The sequence below is a fragment of the Globicephala melas genome, chromosome 13 (assembly GCF_963455315.2).
Source record: "Globicephala melas chromosome 13, mGloMel1.2, whole genome shotgun sequence".
NCBI lineage: Eukaryota > Metazoa > Chordata > Mammalia > Artiodactyla > Delphinidae > Globicephala > Globicephala melas.
The window spans coordinates 14,710,807-14,720,653 of record NC_083326.1 but is presented as its reverse complement, the minus strand read 5'-3'; the positions used below and the strand labels follow the sequence as shown (position 1 = coordinate 14,720,653).

Below are 9,847 nucleotides of genomic sequence, written 5' to 3'. Positions count from 1 at the left end.
AGCTGAGTGGTGGGTACATAGGTGTTCATTATAATATTCCCTCTACTTTTGTATGTTTGAAAATAAAAAATGTCTGTAATAAAACGTCTTTCAAAATTGCATGAAGATTTAATAGCTTAAAAAAAATCATTTGCTGGTTATCCAATGGAAGCATTACCTAGCCTAAGGCAGAGAACACAGTCCAGTGCCCACCTGAGCTGCAGTGCAGGTGCCTGTCACTTGAGGGGAAGCTCTGAGCCTCCTTTCCGGAAGAGTCCCCACTTTACAGAATTGGCTCTGTCCTGGAGAAATCAGAGCCATACACTTGGTGTGAAAAGAAATCCCATCTCTCTGTTTTTTATTCTTTGTTTTTCTTCCTTACATAATGAGCCCAATACCTATGGAAGAAGTGGAGGTGTACACCCTTCACCGCCACTTCTGGGCAATGTTTTTCCTCTAAAAATTTCCAGTGGACTCATCTATTTATTTGGGGATTTGTCACAGTCATTTCTTGACCATCCCCATGGCCAGAGGCAAAAACTCTAGGACTAGGTTTGGTCCCTAATGGAAAGAATTTTTCAAGCCTCAATAAAGCTCAAAAGTCTTTACAGGGAATTTGCCTCAGGCTCCTTTCCACACCACGGGGCCCCACAAATTTGTCCCAGCTTCTCTCCACTACCTTTGGCCCTGGACAAAAGGGACATGGGTAGAGTGGGACTCTGGGTCTCATGGGAAGAGATTCCAAAGATTTTCCTTTTTTTTCCTGTCTAATTGGTCAATTTAGTAAATTCTAATTCTAAATGAATTGGAAACTTTGATTTTCTGTAAACAAATACAGCACCTGCCATGGTGGACTCTGCTGTTGATGGTTACCCAGCAATTCTTCCTCTTTCTCGTAACAAAATCTGTCTTTCCTTTGGAGAACCCATTGATATGGCTGGGGTATGGCTGACCCCACTTTCACCACAGAGGTGGACACACATATAATCCCTGCTACCAGGCAGCGCCTAGAACGCAGTAGGGGAATAGTGATCAATTGGATGGGTGGATGAGACTTTCGGTTGTTAGTGACTGATTCATTAGTAAATATGTTTCCCAGCAGTTCTCAAACCTTTTTAAATCTCAGCACCATTTTATATTTTTAAATACTACTGAGGACCCCAAAGAGCTACCATTTATGGCAGCAAGTTATCTTCTCTGCCATATGGAGAAAGCCCACCTGAGAATGAAGCCAACATAGAGGAATGCAGAGCTGAGAGAGAGAGAGAAAAAAAAAAACCAAACAACATGATTTGAAGACCTGGAAAATGCCCAAAGAAAGACCTACCCCAGCATTATTCAGTTAAGTGAGCCAGTAATTTCCCTTGTCGCCTGAAATACTTTACACTGTATTTCTGTTGGAGGTGTTGGTTGCTGCAGGATGACTTAGGCTGTATAGTCCTGATTCTTTACTGTGCACGTCCTCCCAGGTCTGAGTGATCATTAAACAGTGGGTCCATATGGTCGTGACGACAGTTAAGCAGTATCTAGAACCTCTCACATGAGCTAACTGCCATCCGAAATTTGAGAGATTTGTGAGACGTAATATTTATGAGACCTAATGGTCCAGGGAAACGGCTTTAGTAGTGGTTAGTATATACCCCAGCAGCATTTTAAGGATGGACAGCCTCGGGGACAGTGTGATGATGCTAATCTATGTGAAAGTCCACGAGGCCTCAACATTAAGAGTTGTTTGGGGACTTAAAGCACAAAGATGGGAGCTTTTGAGCAGATCTGCCCCAATTTCCTAGAATACACTTGATGGTGTTTGGAACCCATGCCAAACTCATGATCACATCTATGACCCAGCAGAGACTGCTTTGCTTCCATGCTGACAGAAAGAACCATAACAGGGTGCCCTTTTCCAGGGAATCAGAAAATGACTCTTGCAGCCTCAGAGAAGTCTCCAAAGTGAGTTGCGTGGAATAATGTAAAGAATTAATGAGCCAATTTTGAACTTCCTCACCACCCCAAAAGACCCACATGATTCCTTTGGTTGGTAAATCTAAAAAGAAGTGAGAAAGACAGAGAGGTAAGTCTGTCAGCAGAACTGGCCCAAAAAACTTAGGTAAGAGACTCTGGGATATACCTGGGAAGCCAGAAGTGATATAGGTGTGACGTACAGCCCTTAAAATTGGACCTGTGAGGCAGAGACTACTAATTGTCCTTCACCTTCTCCCTTTGTAATAAAACTCCTGGTTTTTAGTTGGGGCTTGTGACCATCCAAAATCAAGACTACCTTTCCCAGCCTCCCTGGCAACTAGAGATGTCACGTGACAAGGAACCAGTCAATGAATATAAGCAAACTTTTATGTTTAATTTCCGGAAGGTGTCCTTAGAGGAAGGAGACAGTCTCTTTTCCTCCTTCCTGCTGGCTGGGGTTTAGATGTAATGTTGAGGAGTTAAGCAGCATTTTATACTGTGAATTGGACCATGAAGGAGGGTAAAGCAGAAAGAAAATGGAGCCAGGGTCCCTGATGATCATGGAACCATTACACTAGTCCTTGGCAGCCCACCTCTGGCCTTGTGTGCAAGGGAAACGTGAACTGCCATCTCTTTTAACCACTGGAATTACTGATACTTGTTAGTTTTTCGTAATGTGCAGTCAAACAATCTGATATGATTAAAAAAAAAAACCCTCAACAGACAAATTCTCTGCCAGTGAAAATTAGCAAAACCTCAAACCCAATTAGAAGACGCTCCAAAACTCTTCCTCAGGTCAGCGATGGACAACAGTCATCCAGCGTCTCACCTTTTGCCCCAGGGTTAGTGAGATGGGTTCTGAAAAGGGGCCTGGAGCTACCTTACTTTCTCTGGCTGTGGCATTGAGCAGCTTTGAGTGGCTGCTTGCTCTCACACTTGCTTTTCTTCCCGTTCAAAGGCTCTAATCTTAGAAGGGAGGTGGTTAAATTCTACAACTTAAGTGTTTGCACGCTTGCCCTTTGGGAATCTGCTTTCCCCAGTCCCAGCGTTGGTAAGAGACTCCAATACTTGTCAGCACCTACAGGGGCAACTGAGAGGGACTGCATATGCACCTAGTAAGAGAAGGAAAGGAGGAAAGGGAGATGTTAGCCCAGTGGCTCTCAAACTTGAGTGGGAATCAGAATCAGCTGGAGGGCTTGTTAAACCAGATTGCTTCACCCCACACCCAGAGCTTGTGATTCAGTAGGTCTGGGGTAGGACCAGGATATTTGCATTTCTAACAAGTTCCATGAGTCACGTTTTCAGAACCCCTGCTGTCGACTAGAGATAGAAATAATACATGGGTGTCTCCTTTCCATATTAGTCTTCTCTTTGACCAGAGGAAGTGTAACCCGACCAAAATAATTAACGTGTGTCAAGGTACTTTACCCCAAAGCAGAAGTGAAGAAGAGAGAGCTGAATGAAAAGAGAAAGAATCCTTCAGAATGCATCCCATTTTTAAAAGCAGTGAGAGTGGGAGGAAAATGGTCCTTTCGAGGAAGCTCTGCAGAGGCCTGTCCCCAGGGACAAAGGGAGTCCTGGTGAAAGCGAGGCAGTGGGGTTGGGAGGGAAGGTTTGGGGAAAGAAGCTAAGGTTTAGCTATGCTATTGTGAAAGAGGTGGGTGGGAAAGAACAAATCTTTAAAAAATTTTTTTTTTAAAGAATAGAGTTATTGTGAAGCTATGTCCTGGCAGGAGCAAACACAAATCTACTCTTGAATATAGAGCACTTGGAAAATTAGCACATGCGTCAAGGCTTTATAAGCACCAAACTACTTAAGTAAAGTTTATTGTTGTAGTCAGTTCTGATGTGTGGGTACATATAGTCTTCATTCTGTAACCCTGCAGTTTGCTGGTGGGATAAAAAGTTACTGGAGGTTGGACACTTCCCAGGGAATGCGGTGGTTAATAATCCGCCTGCCAATGCAGGGGACACAGGTTCGAGCCCTGGTCCAGGAAGATCCCACATGCGACGGAGCAGCTAAGCCCATGCGCCACAGCTACTGAGCCTGCGCTCTAGAGCCTGCGAGCCACAACTACTGAGCCCACTCATCTACAGCCCGTGCTCCACAACAAGAGAAGCCACCGCAATGAGAAGCCCACACACCGCAACGAAGAGTAGCCCCCGCTCGCCGCAACCACAGAAAGCCCGCGTGAAGCAACAAAGACCCAACGCAGCCAAAATTAATTAATTAATTAATTTTTAAAAAGTTACTGGAGGATGACTTCGAACTTTTAAAAAATGTGTCAGAGCAAAGAGAACTAATTTAGATAGTTCCAAATTTATATCAGCATCTTACCAGTTCGGGCAGGAGGGACAGCACTGCTAAATATTTTCTTTTTCTAAACATAGAATTCCTGCCAGGATTACATTTTGTTTATTTTCATGTCTTTCCTATCTTGTGCCATTTTAGGAGGAGGAGTATTTGGGAGATATATTCAAAAATGTTGATTACGTTAAACCAATCATTTGAAATTTTTACTTCTTTCCAAGGGGAAGTCATGTAGAACTTCTGCATTCATCTTCCACCAAAAGGAGCTCCCATTTCCAGGAATATTTTGGAGTAGATATTCTGACAAAACACTCCTTTTGTGAACCTTAACATGATGGATAAAAATGTTAAAACATGTTTTTAAATGCCTGGTTGACCTGGTGGGAAACTAAGAGAATTATTTGGAGGTCAAAAATGACAGATCCAGGGCTTCCCTGGTGGCGCAGTGGTTGAGAGTCTGCCTGCCGATGAAGGGGATACGGGTTCGTGCCCCGGCACGGGAAGATCCCACAGGCCGTGGAGCAGCTAGGCCCGTGAGCCATGGCCACTGAGTCTGCGTGTCTGGAGCCTGTGCTCCGTAACGGGAGAGGCCACAACAGTGAGAGGCCCGCGTACCACAAAATAAAAAAATCTTCCGACAGACAAAAGTCCAGGACCAGATGGCTTCAAGGTGAATTCTATCAAACATTTAGAGAAGAGCTAACACCCATCCTTCTCAAACTCTTCCCAGAAATTGCAGAGGAAGGAACACTCCCAAACTCATTCTATGAGGCCACCATCACCCTGATACCAAAACCAGAAAAAAATACTACAAAAAAATAAAATTACAGACCAATGTCACTAATAAATATAGATGCAAAAATCCTCAACAAAATACTAGCAAACAGAATCCAGCAACACATTAAAAGGATCATACACCATGATCAAGTGGGATTTATCCCAGGGATGCCAGGATTCTTCAATATACACAAGTCAATCAATGTGATACACCATATTAACAAATTGAAGAATAAAAACCATATGATCATCTCAATAGATGCAGAAAAAGCTTTTGACAAAATTCAACACCTATTTATGATAAAAACTCTCCAGAAAGTGGGCATAGAGGGAACCTACCTCAACATAATAAAGGCCATATATGACAAACCCACAGCAAACTTCATTTTCAATGTTGAAAAACTGAAAGCATTTCCTCTAAGATCAGGAACAAGACAAGGATGTCCACTCTCACCACTATTATTCAACATAGTTTTGGAAGTCCTAGCCATGGAAATCAGAGAAGAAAAAGAAATAAAAATTATACAAATTGGAAAAAATGTAAAACTGTCACTGTTTGCAGATGACATGATACTATACATAGAGAATTCTAAAGTTGCCACCAGAAAACTACTAGAGCTAATCAATGAATTTGGTAAAGTTGTAGGATACAAAATTAATGTGCAGAAATCTTTTGCATTCCTATCCACTAATGATGAGAGATCTGAAAGAGAAGTTAAGGAAACACTCCCATTTACCATTGCAACAAAAAGAATAAAATACCTAGGAATAAACCTACCTAGGGAGACAAAAGACCTGTATGCAGAAAATTATAAGACACCGATGAAAGAAAGATGATACCAACAGGTGGAGAGATACACCATATTCTTGGATTGGAAGAATCAATATTGTGAAAATGACTATACTACCCAAAGCAATCTACAGATTCAATGCAATCCCTATCAAATTACCAATGGCATTTTTTACAGAACTAGAACAAAAAATCTTAAAATTTGTATGGAGACACAAAAGACCCCGAATAGCCAAAGCAGTCCTGAGGGAAAAAAACAGAGCTGGAGGAATCAGACTCCCTGACGTCAGACGATACCTCAAAGCTACAGTAATCAAGACAATATGGTACTGGCACAAAAACAGCAACATAGATCAGTGGAACAAGATAGAAAGCCCAGAGGTAAACCCACGCACCTATGGACAACTAATCTATGACAAAGGAGGCAAGGATATAGAATGGAGGAAAGACAGTCTCTTCAATAAGTGGTGCTGGGAAAACTGGACAGCTACATGTAAAAGAATGAAATTAGAGCACTCCCTAACACCATACACAAAACACAAAAATAAACTCAAAATGGATTAGAGACCTAAATGTAAGACCGGACACCATAAAACTCTTAGAGGAAAACATAGGAAGAACACTCTTTGACATACATCACAGCAAGATCTTTTTTGATCCACCTCCTAGAGTAATGGAAATAAAAACAAAAATAAACAAATGGAACCTAATGAAACTTCAAAGCTTTTGCACAACAAAGGAAACCATAAACAAGACGAAAAGACAACCCTCAGAATGGGAGAAAATATTTGCAAATGAAGCAACTGACAAAAGATTAATCTCCAAAATATATAAACAGCTCATATAGCTCAATATTAAAGAAACAAACAACCCAATCAAAAATGGACAGAAGACCTAAATAGACATTTCTCCAAAGAAGACATACAGATGGCCAAGAGGCACATGAAAAGCTGCTCAACATCACTAATCATTAGAGAAATGCAAATCAAAACTACAATGAGGTATCACCTCACACCAGTTAGAATGGGCTTCATCAGAAAATCTACAAACAACAAACGCTGGAGAGGGTGTGGAGAAAAGGGAATCCTCTTGCACTGTTGGTGGGAATGTAAACTGATACAGCCACTATGGAGAACAGTATGGAGGTTCCTTAAAAAACTAAAAATAGAATTACCATATGATCCAGCAATCCCACTACTGGGCATATACCCCGAGAAAACCACAATTCAAAAAGACACATGCACCCAATGTTCATTGCAGCACTATTTACAATAGCCAGGTCATGGAAGCACCTAAATGCCCATCGACAGATGAATGGATAAAGAAGATGTGGTGCATATATACAATGGAATATTACTCAGCCATAAAAAGGAACGAAATTGGGTCATTTGTTGAGAAGTGGATGGGTCTAGAGACTGTCATACAGAGTGAAATAAGTCAGAAAGAGAAAAACAAATATTGTATATTAACGCATATATGTGGAACCTAGAAACATGGTACAGATGAACCGGTTTGCAGGGCAGAAGTTGAGACACAGATGTAGAGAACAAACATCTGGACACCAAGGGGGGAAAGTGGTGGGGGAGGGGTGGTGGTGGGATGAACTGGGTGATTGGGATTGACATGTATACACTGATGTGCATAAAACTGATGACTAATAAGAACCTGCTGTGTAAAAAAAAAAGAAAGAAAAAACTTAAAAATAAAAAAAAAAGGGGCTTCCCTGGTGGCACAGTGGTTGAGAATCTGCCTGCCGATGCGGGGGACACGGGTTCGTGCCCCGGTCTGGGAAGATCCCACATGCCGTGGAGCGGCTGGGCCCGTGAGCCATGGCCGCTGAGCCTGCGCGTCCAGAGCCTGTGCTCCGCAACGGGAGAGGCCACAACAGTGAGAGGCCCGCGTACAGCAAAAAATAAATAAATAAATAAATAAAAGACAAATCAAAGAAAAAAGTAAGAAATGTAAAAGTGAAACTTTAAATCCTATTTCATCACAAAGGCCCCTTTATCATTTCCCATCCATGAGCTCTGTAAATGGTTTAAAACAGTGGTTCTCAAGTGTCACCTGAGGATCCCTGGAGTCCCAAGACCTAACCGTTCAAAGGGGTCCAAGAGGCCAAAACTATTTTCACAGTAACAGTAAACGTTATTTCCATTCTCATTCTGTTTTAAGTGTACAGTGGAGTTTTCCAGAGACAAGATATGTGATAACATCATAGCTCTAATGGCTAATAGAATGTATGATTGTGTGTGCTTGTATTTTAAATTTTTCAATTTTATTTTCCTATACAGTAAACATCAGTAGATACAATCTACTTAAACAAAAGTTCCGTGGAATTCTCAATAATTTTTAAAAGTGTAAAAGGATCCTATATCTGTATCATAAAAAAATAACTAATAAATAAATAGATAAATAAAAGGATCTTAAAGCCAAAAAACAGAAAAAGGTCTCGACAGATGCACACTATTTACTTCTGGGAAGTGTACTTGGGAAGTATGGGGGGGAGTCATATGACTTTACCTGTAATTTTTTTCATTTGTATACGGATAACATATACATGAAATAATGTGAAATTTATCTTTTTAATTGAAAGCAAATGCAAAATATGAACACGCATTTTTTTACAAAAAGCTAAATTACAGATTTATTCCCTGCAACGAAACAATTTGCAGTGGAATCTATTTCAGTCGTGAGCATCCTTTCCAAAGTGTTCAGTTGACCAAGAGTCTATCTACACACATCTTTTCTCATCTCTCTGTGCTGTGTAAAACAAAGTATATCCACTCATTAGAAAACGGTAAGAGTGGTGGTAAATCCAGAATTAATATAGTAGTGGTCTTTATTTATGGGTGTGATATTATTGTGTTTCTATTTGCCCACCTTCAACTCTATATTTATGAGGGTCAAGCTTCAGAACCAGGCAGAATTCTGCCATTTAGTGATTTGGGGACCTCAAATAAGTTACCTAATGTCTCTAAATTTCAGGTTCCACATTTCTAAAAATCAGGAGAACACCTACTTCAAAGGCTTGTGTACTAAATAAGACAAGTGAAATTATTTAACAGAGTGCCCAATGGATGGTTCTAGGTACTTTTGCCAAAAACATCTTTGCCACAAGCATTTCACCACATAACCAATTGGCCATAAGGCAATTTGCCATAAAAGATAACATAATGAAATAAACAATGAGGACCTACTGCATAGCAAAGGGAACTATATCTTATAATACCTATAATGGGAAATAATCTGAAAACGAATATATATACTGATATATACATATATATGTAACTGAATCATTTTGCTGTACACCAGAAACTAACATTGTAAATCGACTATACTTCAATTTTAAAAAGAAAAAATAATGAAAAATAAAAGAGGAACATTAAAAAGAACATAATGAAACATGAGAAATGAATGACGAAATTAAAAAGACTGTTGTGAAATACAAAATATTTGAGTACATTTGAAATGGGTGTAAATTCATGACGATACAAATAACTGATTTTATTTTGGGGGTTGTACCTAGGCACTTGTCTTCCAAGTCTTTTATTATTATTACTGTCACTATTATTGTTATTTTGCTTGTTGATTCGTCTCCTTGTTTGGCATCATACTTTTTTTTTTTTTTGATGGTGCCTTGCGGTTTGCAGGCCCTGGCAGTGAAAGCGTCCTAACCCCTGGACCGCCAGGGAACTCCCAGCATCACACTTTTTATTTTTCACTAAAATTTCTTCCTTCATTAATAGAGGTATCAGCCAAAAAAAAAATTTTTTTTTTTAAATTTTTTAAAACGGACCTCCCTGGCGGTCCAGTGGTTAAAATTCTGTGCTTCCACTGCAGGGGGCACAGGTTCAATCCCTGGGCAGGGAGCTAAGTACCCGCATGCCGTGTGGTACGGCCAAAAAAAAATTTTTAATAAAAAAATTAATTAAAAAAAAAAAAGAGAGAGGTATCAGCTTCCAAACACTAGGCTGCGTGTTGGTACCTGAGCCTTGTGCTACGCTGAGAGGCTCTACGTCATGGATTGT

At 40.4% G+C, this 9,847-nt stretch overlaps 1 long non-coding RNA gene across 1 annotated transcript in view; it reads right to left on the bottom strand.

The window, feature by feature from the left end:
* Positions 1-2,944: 2,944 nt before the first annotated feature.
* The window catches only part of LOC132598351 (uncharacterized), a 38,611-nt gene continuing 31,708 nt past the window's right edge, over positions 2,945-9,847 (bottom strand). The window contains exon 3 of the long non-coding RNA XR_009566425.1: positions 2,945-3,053. This is a non-coding gene — a long non-coding RNA (uncharacterized lncRNA). The remainder of the gene's footprint in view (positions 3,054-9,847) is intronic.